Consider the following 15,679-nt stretch of genomic DNA (forward strand, 5'->3'; position numbering starts at 1 on the left):
CCTCTGTTGCTGGGCAGTGAGGAGTTCTGTTTAATTAAATATTCTATTGTGCTCAGTTATCACATAAACCACATAAACCGTGCACGGCTTTCAACTTCAAAGCATTTGAAAACAAATTAAAAAATAAAATATAGTAAAAAAAAAATAAACCCCGGAATGGAAGCTAATTTCATTTGGATTCATTGGCAGGATCTTGTGATTCTGAGAGTCATGGAAGAAAGCTGTCAGCGAGGAGCAGCACCCGCACCTGAGCTCCCGTGGCTCGGCCACCGCGGGCGGCTGAGACAGAGGACCAGGGACCCGGCTACCCAACAGAAATCTCTCCCTGCGATTCGGCAGGTTGGGGAGCCCAACACCCAGGTCCCAGCCGGCTCAGTCCCCCGTGAGGTCCTCCTCGTGCCCTGCACAGGAGCCTTCCCACCAGGTCCTCCCATGGTGGAGCGGGGGAGAGCTCAGGCCTCTTCCCCCTCCTCTCACGGACCCACTAGTCCCATCATGGGGTCCGACCCTCACGTCCACATCGAACCCCAATCACTTCCAGACACGCCGAGGGGCAGGGCTTCAACACACGCATGTGGGGAGGCACAGCTCATCCGTCGAACTCACTGACTTCACAAAGGACAAAACTGCGCCCAGAAAGGAACCGGATTTGCTAGCCAGGACTCACGTGCTTACCGGCAGAGCTCAGCTGATTGCCGGCTGGTGAACCCGAGTGCTGCACACGACTCTCACACACCTGCCCTTCCTCACAGTCTCCTGTCAGCACGTCATGTCGACCCCACTGCACCGGGAGTCCCCTGGATCCTGGACCCACCTCCACAGTGCCTGTTCACATGGTGTCAGCGTCACCGGCACCTAAATGTCCCGACTGCACTACGCTTTGTAAAATGGCCTGTATCACTGTTACGAATTCAACTGCTGCAGTATTTTAACGCTGTATTTTACTCTTACTGTGTTTGTGTGAGTTTCATACAGTTCTTCCAGTAATTACAGTTGGAGCGACAGCCTCTATTGTGCGTCCTGTCTGTGGTACTACCGTCAGTCACTGGATTTCTGACGGAGACACCCAGCGTCCCCACACGCAGTTCTGGTCACATCATTTCCCACTGAACAGCAACCCCTCCAGAAGGCACATGGAACACAGCAGAGCCAGACCACGCCCGCGGCTTACTCACGGACATATGCTTTACATGCAGTCACCATACGTGATCTGTATGTGAATGTGCAAACGGAGCCTCCCAGGGGATGGACCAACATTACTGCGTGTGCCAGTAAGTGGGTCTTTAGCAGGAAACTCAACAGCTACCATATGCAGCAGCTGCTATTTGGTGGACTAAAAATAACGGCGGGGACAGTGCGGCCGGCAGCATCAGCATGTCTGAGCTCGCACCACCCAGAGCAGGGACCGCTCGGAATCCACCCAGACGCCGAACGGGCTCTTCATGGCAGTTAGCCATTGTGACTGCGCTGACCCCGACACGCTGTCCAGGGAGAGGCCCTCCAAGGAAAGAGTGCCTGAGCTAACGGGGGGGAACGCACCACGGTAAACAACCCGCCTAAAGCCCAGGACGATATTTGCAACTCAAGACAAAATACGCTTTAATAAGTCTCTGGATGGCAGATTTGATGGAGAGGAGACCTGGTACTGTGCAAGAATGTTACCTCGGTCATTAATTAGAGGCCTCTCCCAGTTGCCACACAAGAGCTGTGTTGAGCGCTTTCTCTGCTTAGATATTCTGGTCTGCTGATAGCCAACATGAGCGTGGAGACAGCGCCAGACATGCCGGAATTAATTTTGGATGCCTTGTGTCGGTGGTGCTGAAAGCTCCGACTGCGGCGGCGGCAGCAGCAAAACAGCACTCAGGAGGCACAGCCCCGGCGCTGGCGCCCACTCCTCACACTCGGTCACGGGCGGCGGGGACGAAGTGCTAACCCACCCACTCCTCACGCTTGGTCAAGGGCGGCGGGGACGAAGTGCTAACCCATCCACTCCCCACGCTCAGTCAAGGGCGGCGGGGACGAAGTGCTAACCCACCCACTCCTCACGCTCGGTCAAGGGCAGCGGGGATGAAGTGCTAACCCACTCCTCATGCTCGGTCATGGGCGGCGGGGACGAAGTGCTAAGGAAGGAGCCCTCGTGTACTCTGGCACTGACCTCTACTTCTGATCGCTGCACACGGTCATCCTGAGACCAGGGCACAGCAACACTGTGCCCACCTGAGGTCCCTCACCGGGGTCACACTGGACAGGCATAGCGACACTACTTCTGGTCACTGCACACGGTCATCGTGAGACCAGGGCACAGCAACACTGTGCCCACCTGAGGTCGCTCACCGGGTTCACACCGCACAGGCGTACGACACTACTACTGGTCGCTGCACACGGTCATCGTGAGACCCAGGGCACAGCAATGCCGTGCCCACCTGAGGTCCCTCACCGGGGTCACACCGCACAGGCGTACGACACTACTTCTGGTCGTTGTTTTCCTGTCCTCAAGCCCACCTACGGGATCGACTGTTTCTCTGTGACACGGCACTGACACCTCCAGATCCCAGGGCAAACACCAGCAACGCTGAGGCGGGCAGGGGAGCCTGCTGAGCACTCCCGGCGTGCTGTGACTCGGGGACTCAGGCTGCGCCGGCTCGGTGATGCCACCACTTGGGTCCCGACATCTGGAGGGTTGTCGCTGCTCTCGAGTGTGTGGGGAGCAAACCGGACTAGACTAAGTTACTCGAATTAGGACTTATTCTATGCATCTGCTCTCCCACAATATGGCGCTGGGAGAGAAGTAAACAGCTTCCGCACAGCTGCCTCCAGTTCAACCAATTAACTGTAGGACTTGCTCCTGATTGGAGAGCAGCGTACTCGGCGTGTGGGCAGCCGAGTTGGGATTGGCGGAGGAGGACTATAAAGGAGGAGAGAGACGGCATGCACCAGGAACATCTATGGGGAACATCTAAGGGAACCCGTGCAGCCCCCGAGAAAGCCGGCCGGCGGTGTGCCGCTCCCCTGCGGAAGTGGGGAATGCGGCCAGGGGGAACTGCCCTTCCACGGAGGTGGAAGGGATAGTAGCCAACCCGGGAAGAACCAGCAGCAAACCCGGGGAGGGCCGAGCAGACGAAAGAACAGCGCAGGGTCCTGTGTCGTTCCTCCACGAAGAGGGGGAGCGACATAATGGTGCCGTGACTCGGATATGAAGCCTAGGCAGGGCTTAGTGTCGTTCCTCCACGAAGAGGGGGAGCGACATAATGGTGCCGTGACTCGGATAGGAAACCCAGGACGGATAGGAAACCTAGCTCGGATAGGAAACCTAGGACGGATAGGAAACTTAGGAGGGAAGAAACGGGAAGAATTGGGAAAATACCGGAGAGAGAGACTAGCAAACAGCCTAGGGAAAAGCCGGACGAAAAGGGTGCCGGAAGAAGCTATTGAAAGCCTAGGCATAGATTCAGATACGGACTACAGGGGGAAGCTGGGAGAAATCTCTAAGGTCTAAGGTCGAAAGTGAAAGCTAGAACAAACAGACTCGGATGCGGACTGTGGGGAGAGGCCAGGAGAAATGAGGGAGGAATATTGTTGGAAGAAAGCTTAGGGAAACATACTGGGTAGAGAAAAATGTTAGGGAAATTGAAGCCGCGGGGGGCAGACCGAGGCGGATACGAAAGCCACTTTGGGGTTCTCAAGTTAGCCCGGGAATAGGGGGCGAAAAGTTGAAACCAGAAGCTGAAACGTAAGCCAGATTGGGATCCGTCTGATTAGCCCGGGGAGCAAAGGACGGGAAGCCAAACCGTGGGGCGGAGACGTATGCTGGGTTGAATTCGCCAGGCTAGCCCGGGGAACTTAGATTGAATGCTAGTGGCAGACACGTAAGCTACGCTGTGTTACTCGCGGAAGCCGCCGCGTGCAGAGAGAGCACGGGGCGTGAATAGATAGGGAACGGGGCTGGCGAGGCCGTGGTTCAGACGCGAAAGGGTTAAGTGCGAGACCGCGGAGCGCGCGAAGCCAAGCCGCGCAAAGCCGAGCCGCGCAGATGAGGCGCGGGCTGAAGCTGCGCGGAGCCGTGAAGCTGCCAGCAGCGCGAGGCGCCGGGAAGCTGCAGGGATAAGAGAAACAGAAGTTTAGAAGTAAAAGAGAAATAGGAATGCTGGAAGATAGAAGTAAAATGGGAGAAATAGGAATGCCCGGAGATAGAGAAATAGAGAAATAGAAAGGCCTCCCTACAACACTGCACTGTGAGAGCTTGGATTCGGTCTGCCTGATTAAGTGAGGCGATGAGCACCTGGGCGGCTAGCAGCTTATGCGCCGCAGGTCACCGAAGACAGGCACGAATTAACATCAGTAAGGCTTCCCCACAATACAACCATTAGGAGGCTTGGATTCGGTCTGCCTGATTAAGGCGGTAAGCGCCAGCAAGCAGCTCGACCAGAGTATGAGCTGCAGGTCACCGAAGATAGGCACAAACCAACACTAATAAGTCTCCCCCACAATACGGCAATGAGAAGGCTTGGATTCGGTTTGCCTGATAGGTTTTGTAAACACCTGCAGGCGGTTCTAGCAGAGCAGAGTATGCGCTGCAGGGCACCGAACACAGGCACGCATCAGCACCTAAAAACCTCCTCACAACATGGCGAAGAGAGGACCCGGATTCGGTTTGCCTGATAGGACTTGTAAGAGCCTGTGGCAACTCTAGCAAGTAGAGCAGAGTGTGTGCCGCGGGACACCGAAGACAGGCGCGTATCAACGCTAAAAAATAAAAAGAAAGGGGGATCTGTGGGGAGCAAACCGGACTAGACTAAGTTACTCGAATTAGGACTTATTCTATGCATCTGCTCTCCCACAATATGGCGCTGGGAGAGAAGTAAACAGCTTCCGCACAGCTGCCTCCAGTTCAACCAATTAACTGTAGGACTTGCTCCTGATTGGAGAGCAGCGTACTCGGCGTGTGGGCAGCCGAGTTGGGATTGGCGGAGGAGGACTATAAAGGAGGAGAGAGACGGCATGCACCAGGAACATCTATGGGGAACATCTAAGGGAACCCGTGCAGCCCCCGAGAAAGCCGGCCGGCGGTGTGCCGCTCCCCTGCGGAAGTGGGGAATGCGGCCAGGGGGAACTGCCCTTCCACGGAGGTGGAAGGGATAGTAGCCAACCCGGGAAGAACCAGCAGCAAACCCGGGGAGGGCCGAGCAGACGAAAGAACAGCGCAGGGTCCTGTGTCGTTCCTCCACGAAGAGGGGGAGCGACAGAGTGCTCTAACCCAGGGGAGCTCTGCTTGTGCGCAGGGCAGAAGTTACGGCAGAGCTCTGGGGTGCTGTCAGCAAATCTGTTCTACCAAGGCAGGAACTGTTGCATAGCAGGTAAAGCTGCCACGTGCAGTGCCGGCATACCATGAGGTCAACGGTTTGAGTCCCGGCTGCTTCACTTCTGATCCAGCTTCTTGCTACGGCCTGGGAAAGCAGTGGAAGATGGACCGAGTCCTTGGGGCCCTGTACCTACGTGGGAGACCCGGAAAATACTCCTGGCTTCAGGTTGGTGCAGCTCCTGCTCTAGCGGACAATTGGGGAGTGAACCAGAAGATGGAGGACCTCTCTCTCTCCCCTGCCCCTGCCTCTGCCTCTCCTTCTCTAACTCTGAATTTCAAACAAAAAAATAAATAAATCTTTAAAAAAAAAATCTGCTCTGCCTTGGCGGCATGGCTTCCCTGTGTTACAGGAAGGAGACGGAGCTCAGAGCCGCTGGGTCAGTCACCAGCATCACGCAAGTTTTCGTAGCCAGACTGCATTTCCACCCAAAAGCTGTTTCATTTAGGGTCTTTCTCTTAACCATGATCTTTACAAATCTTTTGATGATTTACTATCTCATGCTAGTGAGCCACAACAGGCCAATAAAGGTACTTTTTTCTCCAATTCTTCAGCTAATGACCTCTTACAGTCATGGTTCAGTTCTGGCTCCGTCTGCCTGGAGACACATCAGGTCCCACAGGTTGGGGGTTCAGTCCACAAGACTGCCCAACTTGAGAAGCAGCCACAGCCTCCAGGATGTGCCCCCAAGCCACTGGGCTCCCACAGCCCCCACCTGAGTGCAATTACTTTGGCCAACGCACAGAACTCAGGGCAATGCTGCTCCCTTGGTTTGTTGTCAAGGATACAGATGAGGACACACCGGGCAAGGCACGTGGTGGGGGGACTGGAGAGCCCATGCCCTCGGGGCCCCTCCCTCCGCGATCCTCCGTGTGTTCAGCTCTCCAGAAGCTCTCCCACGCCTGTCCCTTTGGGACTTTATGGAGACGTCACGGGCTGGGTAGGATCAAGCATGGACGACAGAGTGGGAGGAAGACTGGAGCAGAGGGGTAGGACAGCGCTCATCGTGGGCACGGAGGGCCCCAGAGCCTGTGCTGGCTTCCCCAGCCCTCTCTGGGGTGTGGGGCTGGGCCCCTTCCCAAATGTAGGCTTAGGGAAAAAGGGCACAGTTAGAGATCCTGTGGCCTGCCTTGGGGAGGAACTTCTAACTCAGGAACAACAGACAAGACACCAACTCATGCCATAATATCACAAAGAATACTGAAAAAGCTAGGGAACACAATCAGTTTTTGGTACTTTTATCTAGAAGTTGGAATACAACTGTTCTTGCCATTTTGATTATTTTCACTGTGTTTCTGGAAGGCCCACAGCAGAAAGGGAGTTAGGAAGTCTCATGTTAATGAAATAGAAAAATAAATCAGCAATAAATACACTAATGTAATTAAAATTGTAAAGCAGAATAATAGATAAACCATCCGCGGCCATAACCGAAATTCCTAATACACCCTGGAACACAGCATATGGCCTAGTAATTGGGTACTGCATATGGTAAGTGTTTGCTTGTCATGTCTGCTCTCACTCGACTTCTCAAAGAAATGCAGGAACACTGGGATTAGTCCAACTGACTCCGATAGGGAAAAAATAGAATGAGTGTTAGTTTTACAGAAGGTCACGGGAGAATAAAATCGCGTGCTGGACCAGGAATGCTGATCGTGTTATACCAAGGAGCCGTCTTCCGAGGAGCAGGGCATTCTGAAAACATCTGTGATTACTCCGGGAAGGGCGTGTATGGCAGCCGCTGGCGAGCTCAGCTTACGTAACAGCAGTCACCGTGAACTGAAGCCACAACGACGCCCTCGTCTCTGTGCGTAAGAATCTAGACATCTCGGCTCCTCTGAAACTCATGCTCTAGGTGAACCGCACTCGCCTGCCTGTTTTCCACCTTCTAAAGCCTGGCGTGGCGGCACGAGCGCATGGTGGATGAGGCTACCTCGTGGACGCGGATACGGGTGAACGTGGCTCGCCATCAGGGGAGGCGTGGCATAAAAGGGGGCAGCCATCGTTCAGCAGCTGGGATATCCAACCGCTGCGCACTGCTTACACAAGAAGTAGCCAACAACAGGGACCCTGGCTCACCTGCACTGAGAGGCCTTCTCTCGGCCAAGCGTCGGGCTGAGTCTCGTGCGTGCACGGACTCCTTGGATCCCCAGCATTGGGCTGTCTCGTGTGTGCACGGACTCCTTGGATCCTCACCGTCTTGAAGGACAGCCTTCTTCCCTTGTCTCCATCTCAAAGGATGAGAAACCTGGTCCCTGGAGAAACGGCGTCGGCTGCCGAAAGCTCAAGACTGTCTGGACAGAGCTCAGCTTCCAGCTCTGGGACTCCCACGTGCAGGTCCTGCTCTGCCGTGACGCACCTGCTGCTGCACCTGCTCTGCTGGCTCCCCTGCAGCCGCAGGGCAGTGCTGTCCAGGCCTCTTCGCACCCAGTGGAGGGAGTCAGGGTGAGGAACGCCCGCTTCTTCACGCACACAGGGTACCCAGCGGCATGACGGGAAGCTGCTAATCTCAGAATGGCGGCTGTGATCAATCTGACCAGAGGAGGCTCAAGGAAATCTTGTATTTTGCTTTCCAATAGAAAGCATTAAGCGTTCCATTCTCTTAGTGATAAGAGAAGAGAACCTAATGAAGGCCACTCCCCGACACCAGCGGAACCACCAGAGCACTGCGCACCCTTCCTGAAACCCGAAATGGGGACCCTGGCTCAGGAATGAGGGAAAATCTCTTCTCAAATCACTGCTTAATGCCTTAGGAAATAAATGAGAAGCCCCATTAAACTGATTCTAAGACCCGTTTCAAAAGCACGGCCCATTCTGTCATCTCCAGTCCCCAAGCCAGTTTGCACGCAGGGAAAAAGCCCCTTGTTGGAAGGATTTCCAGCCCTGCCCTGTCCTGCCCCGAGGAACCATGTGCTTTTCTTAGTGACGTTCTTGGCTTTCAGCCTTGTAGTTGGGAAGCTCAGACCCAACACCACTGTTCTACCAGAGCGATCATCCAGCATCTGTGGCCGAGGCTGCTTCTTTCCCCCGCTTTCTCTAAGGAGAACACAACCGCACCACGTTCCCAGCCTCCCTTGAAGGGACTTTGGTCTGCAGAACTGATTCTAACCGATGGAATGGAGCAAAAGGTGACGGTGGATATGTTCCGGCCCGGCCACACACTGACTATCTCATCCTTTCCCAAGCTGCCTGCTGACGGACAACACCTTGGGTCATCTTGGGATGAATGTGTCCTCCTGCCCTCTTACACTGCACACGGGCAAGGCATCGGCTTCTAATGCATGAAGTCACCGAGGCCTCTATCAGCGACCACTATGGAAATGAAGGGACAACAAGCAGGCACGGGTGCCACCTCAGACAGCCAGGGTCCCTGGCAGACTGCAGAATATCCCATCCACGGCTGCCCTTTGCTTAAAAGTGAATGGTGGGTGGCAGAAGATCAACATCATAGGCAACCAAGAAGGAAAGTGAAGAAGAGGCTGTGAGAGCAGGGAAGGCGGCTCACACATATTCAGATCCTTGGCTCTAAGAGCAGAGGTTGAGAAATGGTACTGTTGGCGACTCTTGGTTGCAACCTCTTGAGCAAATCATGGTACTGGAAGACATAAGTCAGGCTGAGTAACCACAGCCTGTTGCTCACACAGAACTAAGTCTGCAGAAATCTGAAGTCCTGCGTGATGCTGACAAGGCGACAGTTCTAGACGCCAAACAGAGAATTTTAGGACAGAAAGTCTGTGAGTGACTGCTATGGTTTGGGTGTGGACTGAGTCTCCCAAACGGTCCTGTGCTTGTGTTGGGGGGTGGCGGGGCCTTTAAGAGCTGTGGCCTGGGAGGCCAGGAAGTTAACAGAGGAGCTGCCTTTGAGGGATGAAGGAGTTTTTGTGGGATTCCTGAGCTCTCGCAGGAAGCAGTTACCCAACTTGTGGACCACACGCTGGCTTCCTGTGTGTCGATGTCACTTGTTCTGCCCATATGCACTGCCAGCTTTGTGACACACCCAGCCACGAGGCCTCCACCAGAGCCACGCCAGTGCTGGCAGCAGTCTCTTGAGCCTACAGAACGGTGAGCTAAGTCAGCATCTTCCTCTCGCATCGGCCAATGCAACTACAAAGTTGGGCTTGCACTCAGCCTTGCAGGGAAGGCCTATTGGGGTGGGGAGTTAATGAAACCAGAAGGCCTAGGACAGCCTACATCTGTGTGCAAGAGACACGCATGCCGGAGAAGCAGCGGAAAACACACACTTGAAAACCAAGCATCTATCTGGAGATCAGAACACGGAACTCCTGCAACAAGTAACACAGACACCGCCGAGACTTAGGAGGAAATGCACCTTCAAACAAACCACAAACCTGGGATGAACGGCACACACCCGCCTCCTGACTCCTGAGGGTCCTGCGCAGAAAGCACAGTGGATCTGTGGCCTGAGAAGAGCACGGGGCGGCCAAGCAAAACCACGTGAAAAATCAGTGAGAAGCAGAGTCGGTGGAGAGAGGAAGTGATGGCCACGCCCCTGACTCCAAGAATGCAAAGTCAGAACCTTGCTGAGAAATGGATGCCCTGCCAGGCCGGCGCCATGGCTCACGTGGTTAATCCTCCGCCTGCGGCCCCGGCCTCCCATATGGGCACCGGGTTCTAATCCCGGTTGCCCCTCTTCCAGTCCAGCTCTCTGCTGTGGCCTGGGAGTGCAGTGGAGGATGGCCCAAGTGCTTGAGTCCCTACACCCCATGGGAGACCAGGAGGAAGCACCTGGCTCCTGGCTTCAGATCAGCACAGCACCGGCCATGGCGGCCATCTGGGGAGTAAACCAATGGAAGGAAGACCTTTCTCTCTGTCTCTCCCTCTCACTTTCTATAACTCTACCTGTCAAATAATAATTTAAAAAAAAAATGGATCCCTTGCTAAGCAGATGTCGCGTGCAGGACTTTGAGATTCTGTGTGCCAGGGACTGAGGCATGTCTCCTGTTCTCCCTGTTCCAGGGGGCTTCACTGTGGGTGCCTGCTCGCTGCATATCTGTTTGGTGTGTGTGTGTATGTGTCCATGCACACGTTTGGGGTATGTGTGCACGCGTGTTCGGGGTATGTGCATCTGTGCACACACATGCACATACATGCGCTGAGGGGTGCAAACGGGTCACCCGCTCAATCACAGGCAACTGATCTATGAGGAGCCACACTGGGTTCTTACGGAGCTTTGTGCGCCTCAACCTAAGATGTCACACAGCCTGGACAGCTCACAGGAAAGAGACAGCGAACCCCACGTGTGGGCTCTGATGCTCCGCTGTGACTGCGGCAACAGGCGGAACTGCTCGCCCGAGCAGCTCCACTGCTTTCCCGTGGGTGGGCGTGCACACTCACCTTCCAGCATCGCTCCCCGTTCTCCGTGTCGAGGAGCACAGCCGACACAGGGCACTCCCGGGACAACGGGGGCAGCTCCCTCGTTTACCCGCCGACGGGCGCACCTGCGAGGAGCGCACGGCCCCTGACCCCCACCCCATCCACGTGACCTGTGCTTCCAGACAAGAACCGGGACTGGGCTCCTCGCGGAGACCTTGCTTTTCATTTGGAATAGCAGCTGCAATGAGCTTCCCTTATTTCCACATTTTAGATTAACTCTTAGAATGATGTATTTTTTAAAAAAAAAACTTAAATCTGTGTAATAGAGAGACGCCAGTACAAATATTTTTAAAAATCCAAATCAAGTAGATGGCTGCAAATTCATGTCCCGAGAGAGTCTAATTTACTCCCAGGAAACTAGGAAATTCAGTTCTTGCAATTGTGGAAGCCAAGAAAGGGTAACCGTTTCTATGTATCTGTGCACTTTCATAATCAGGTTTGCCTGAGGAGCGTATTCCTAACACCGCCAGATACGCTCCAGGAGCAATCACGCTTGTGAGCTAAGCGGTGTCAGCCCGGCCTTCCCCGGGAGAGGCGGCTCACCTGTGTTACGCGTGGCGCGGCCAGCGCTAAGGAGCAAGTGGGAGAACTGGGTCCACACTCAGTGCCTTCCGTTTCCTCTATCAGCAGAATCTTTTTCTGCTTTCTTCTGTTCTGGCGGCCTTAACTCAGAGCACACCCAGCTATAAATAACGGCACCCACCAGGCCTGGTCTCCAGCCGTCTCTGGAGGAGAGCTGGGCTGTGTTCGGCCTGCCCCTTGCTCAACCACACACTCTTTCCGCCTAGCTCTCTTGCGCCCACCTCCAAGCTCTCCGTGGCATCCACAATGACTGCAAAGCTTCTCCTGCTTACAATCCCTCTTTGCTGGCCGTGGCCTGGCCTTGGACTATGCCCTCGACGCTGGCTCTGTCATTTCAGCTAACTCCTAGCTCCCCGTTTCAGTCACCAGCAAGTCTTACGGTGACCCTGACCTGCAACCTCTCCATTTCCCACCTCCTTCTCTCTGACCCCACACGCCCACCCGATCCACCTGCAGGCCACAGGTGTGCTACTGCACACAGGCTGCTGTCCCGGCGCTCACCCCTCCGTCCGATGCTCGTTACTTCCCTACCTTCCTTCTTTGATAACCTTGTCATTGGCTTCTCCAGTTCCATCTCCTTGGCAATCCACGTGCCACAAGACTCAACTCCCTAACCCACACCTCTGATCACAAAACCACAGGCTCCCCAGATAACAGGGCTCGAGGCCATGGATCTAACCTCCTTTCTTTGCTCTTCACTCCACAGATGTGAGCACGGTATTTAAGCACTGCGTTTTCTTATGGGATTGACGCATGGTTAAAAAGCACCATACAGCAGCAGCAGACAAAAAGCCAAACTCCCACTCCCCCTCCGGCCCCCCGGAGGGAGCAACTGCTGCTCCCAGTGTTCCTTGCAGACTGCTTTCCACCTGGAGGTTAACCTCCCACCTCCCTGGAGTACCGCTGGCCCGTTCTTCCCTTCACACTATGTCCGCTGGCTTCCCACCAGGAAGTGGGAGCACACCAGTGCACGCACCCCTTTCTCCTGCCTGTCAGTCTTCCCAGTTACCTTGTCTCTGTCGTGCTTCCAAGGCTGCCACGATTTAGATGCTGTCCTTTCACTGCAGAGAAGTCCCCGATGTTCTGCGTTTCACGCATGCCTAAGTCAGAAAAGGAACCTTATATCGAAAACATTATGATTATTGGCCGGCGCTGCGGCTCACTAGGCTAATCCTCTGCCTAGCGGCGCCGGCACCCCGGGTTCTAGTCCCGGTCAGGGCGCCGGATTCTGTCCCGGTTGCCCCTCTTCCAGGCCAGCTCTCTGCTGTGGCCCGGGAGTACAGTGGAGGATGGCCCAAGTCCTTGGGCCCTGCACCCCATGGGAGACCAGGAGAAGCACCTGGCTCCTGCCTTCGGATCAGCGCGGTGTGCCGGCCGCGGCAGCCATTGGAGGGTGAACCAACAGCAAAGGAAGACCTTTCTCTCTGTCTCTCTCTCTCACTGTCCACTCTGCCTGTAAAAAAAAAAAAAAAAAAAAAAAAATTATGATCATTAAATTGCATCACTGTAGAACCAAGTAGCGTCATGAAAAATCTGCAGAAGAGAGTGGGCCAAACGAGACATGAGACTGGCCGGGACACACAGCCGAGCAGGCCGTCTCGCGAGGGGGCGTTTGCCAAAGCGGCGAGTGAGCAAGTGCCCCGCGCACCGCGCAGCGTGCCCTGGCAGGCCCTGTCCCATGTGCCACACGTCCACGAGGTTCCACGTGTGTCTGCTGAGGTTCTCACAGGGAAGGGAACAGGTGAGTGCCCAGTCACCGAAACCACCGAAAGCTTTGGGAGGGCACAGGAGAGCCGAGTGTCACAGGAGCCCTCAGAGGACTGTGCTGTCTCCCGATCACCGCGAGGCTGTTGACGGCTGACGACACTGAATTCACCGGGGCACAGACCCAGTGGAGACAGAGTATAGAGGAAGCCAAGCCTGGAAATTACACAGTTCCTTCAAAGTATTTGTTTGTTCAGGGACAGGAGAGATTGGTGGATTACTTCACAGTCGAAGCTAGTAAGTTTTGTCTGCAATTTCTTTTGTATTCAGATATGCCTGGAAAACATGACTGTCGCTCCCCGTCTTCGTGGGGGAACGACACAGGACCCTGCGCTGTTCTTTTGTCTGCTCGGCCCTCCCCGGGTTTGCTGCTGGTTCTTCCCGGGTTGGCTACCGACCCTTCCACCTCCGTGGAAGGGTGGTTCCCCCTGCCACTTTCCCCACTTCCGCGGGGGAGCGGCACACCGCCGGCCGGCTCTCTCAGGGGCTGCTCAGATGTTCCTCAGGTGTTCCTGGTGCATGTTGTCTCTCTCCTCCTTTATAGTCCTCCTCCACCAATCCCAACTCTGCTACCCACACGCCGAGTACGCTGCTCTCCTCCAATCAGGAGCAGGTCCTGCTGTTTATTGGTTGAACTGGAGGCAGCTGTGTAGAAGCTGTTTTCTCCTCTCCCAGCGCCATATTGTGGGAGAGCAGATGCATAGAATAAGTCTTAATTCCAGTAACTTAGTCTAGTCCGGGCTGCTCCCCACACATGACGTAAGAGAAACTTACATTTTCTGCTAGCTCGTGTATTATTTTGGTTTTTAAAGTTAATTTTAATGCTGTCATATATTATTTTATGTTATTACATAAAGGATCTTCAGAAAGAAAATGGTACATGAGTATTACGTAAAGACATGGATTTTAGGCCAGCGCCGGGGCTCACTAGGCTAATCATCCACATGTGGTGCCGGCACCCCGGGTTCTAGTCCTGGTTGGGGCGCTGGTTCTGTCCCGGTTGCTCCTCTTCCAGTCCAGCTCTCTGCTGTGGCCCGCGAGGGCAGTGGAGGATGGCCCAAGTGCTTGGTCCCTGCGCCTGCATGGGAGACCAGGAGGAAGCACCTGGCTCCTGGCTTCGGATCAGCACAGCACCGGCCGCAGCGGCCATTTTGGGGGTGAACCAATGGAAGGAAGACCTTTCTCTCTGTCTCTGTCTCTCACTGTCTAACTCTGCCTGTCAAAAAAAAAAAAAAAAAAAAAAGACATGGATTTTAATTTTTTTTTTTTTCACAAAAATAAACTTGTCTTTTAATTCCATTTCCCATTAACTTTTTGAAGTCCCCTCACACGGTATAGTCTAAATGTTTGTGTCTCTTCAAATAGGAAGTTGCTTTTTAAAATGATTTAATTTTTGTTTATTGCAGAGATAGAAACAAAGGGAGCTCCCATGAGCTGATTCGCTGCCCAAATGCCCACAGCGGCTAGACGCTCAGTCCGGGTCAATGTACATGGGGGACTGGCTCTGAGATTTCTGCTCCTTCAGTCTTGCCTCAGTCAGTACCTGCCGCGTTGAAACGCTCACACTCACTGGCACTCCTCAGGAGGACCCAGGGAAGGCTGAGGGAAGCGTTCCGTGCTCAGGCGCAGTCCCGTTCCTGTCGCACCTGCGTGGGTTAGGACACCCAGCCCGGGGTTTTGCACAGGTTCTCTGATGTCTGCTCTGGGCCTCTCTTCCTGTGCTCTAGAAAAGCATCCGTCCCTCTTCCAAAGGTCACCTTTTCTGCAGTTCAACTCCTAACTGCAGTAACCGTCCACTGAGCCTTTACTTTCCCAGCAATGTTTGATCTCACCGACAAAGTACAGTCACCCCTCAGTATCCGAGGCTGCCATCCAGGACCCCCTGCAGAAACCAAACTCCACAGACCCTGCAGCCCTGCATGGGACCCTGCACCGCTGCAGGCTTCACAGCTCCCTGGATGGCTTGCAGTCCCTAACACAATGCAAATACCACACAAACAGATGTGTTGTTTAGGGAATCATGATGAGAAATGACGTCTACAGCTATTAGGTATGGGCACAGTACTGTCCCCAGCTATTTTTTAAATAGATTTATTTGAAAGTCGGAGTTACACAGAGAGAAGAGGAGAGGCAGAGAGAGAGAGGTCTTCCATCCACTGGTTCACTCCCTAGAGGCCTCAATGGCCGGAGATGCGCCAATCTGAAGCCAGGAGCCTCCTCTGGGTCTCCCACATGGGCACAGGGGCCCAAGGACCTGGGCCATCCTCCACTGCTTTCTCAGGCCATAGCAGAGAGCCAGACTGGAAGTGGAGTAGCTTCGTCTCGAACCAGCGCCCATATGGGATGCCGGCACTGCAGGCCAGGGCGTTAACCCACTGAGCCACAGCGCCGACCATTCCCCAGCTATTCTTGACCCCACTCTTGGTTGAAGCTATACACGTAGCACCCACTGATGGGGGACTGAGTGCAGCTATACCTGTGACTTCAGGTTATCTTAGTCTCATGTTTCTGTTACTTCATTCTTCCTGGAAGTCTACTTAGGGCAAAAAGCTGGGGTATTTTTAGTATTTTGTTTTCCTCTTGCA

General features: G+C 54.3%; 1 long non-coding RNA gene across 4 annotated transcripts in view; it reads right to left on the reverse strand.

Annotated features, from left to right (window-relative positions):
- The window catches only part of LOC149124476 (uncharacterized), a 35,184-nt gene that overhangs the window by 14,440 nt on the left and 5,065 nt on the right, over positions 1-15,679 (reverse strand). Inside the window, exons 1-3 of one of the 4 annotated variants that reach the window (XR_016214517.1) lie at positions 13,316-13,697; positions 12,670-12,783; positions 12,340-12,430 (exon numbers count right to left, since the gene is read on the reverse strand). This is a non-coding gene — a long non-coding RNA (uncharacterized LOC149124476). Of the gene's footprint in view, positions 1-12,339; positions 12,431-12,669; positions 12,784-13,315; positions 13,698-15,679 lie in introns of those variants that run through there. The other 3 variants (XR_016214515.1, XR_016214516.1, XR_016214518.1) reach the window with 3 other exon arrangements.

Source organism: Oryctolagus cuniculus, chromosome 10 (genome assembly GCF_051225735.1).
Source record: "Oryctolagus cuniculus isolate XC-2025 breed Fujian yellow rabbit chromosome 10, ASM5122573v1, whole genome shotgun sequence".
Taxonomy (NCBI): Eukaryota; Metazoa; Chordata; class Mammalia; order Lagomorpha; family Leporidae; genus Oryctolagus; species Oryctolagus cuniculus.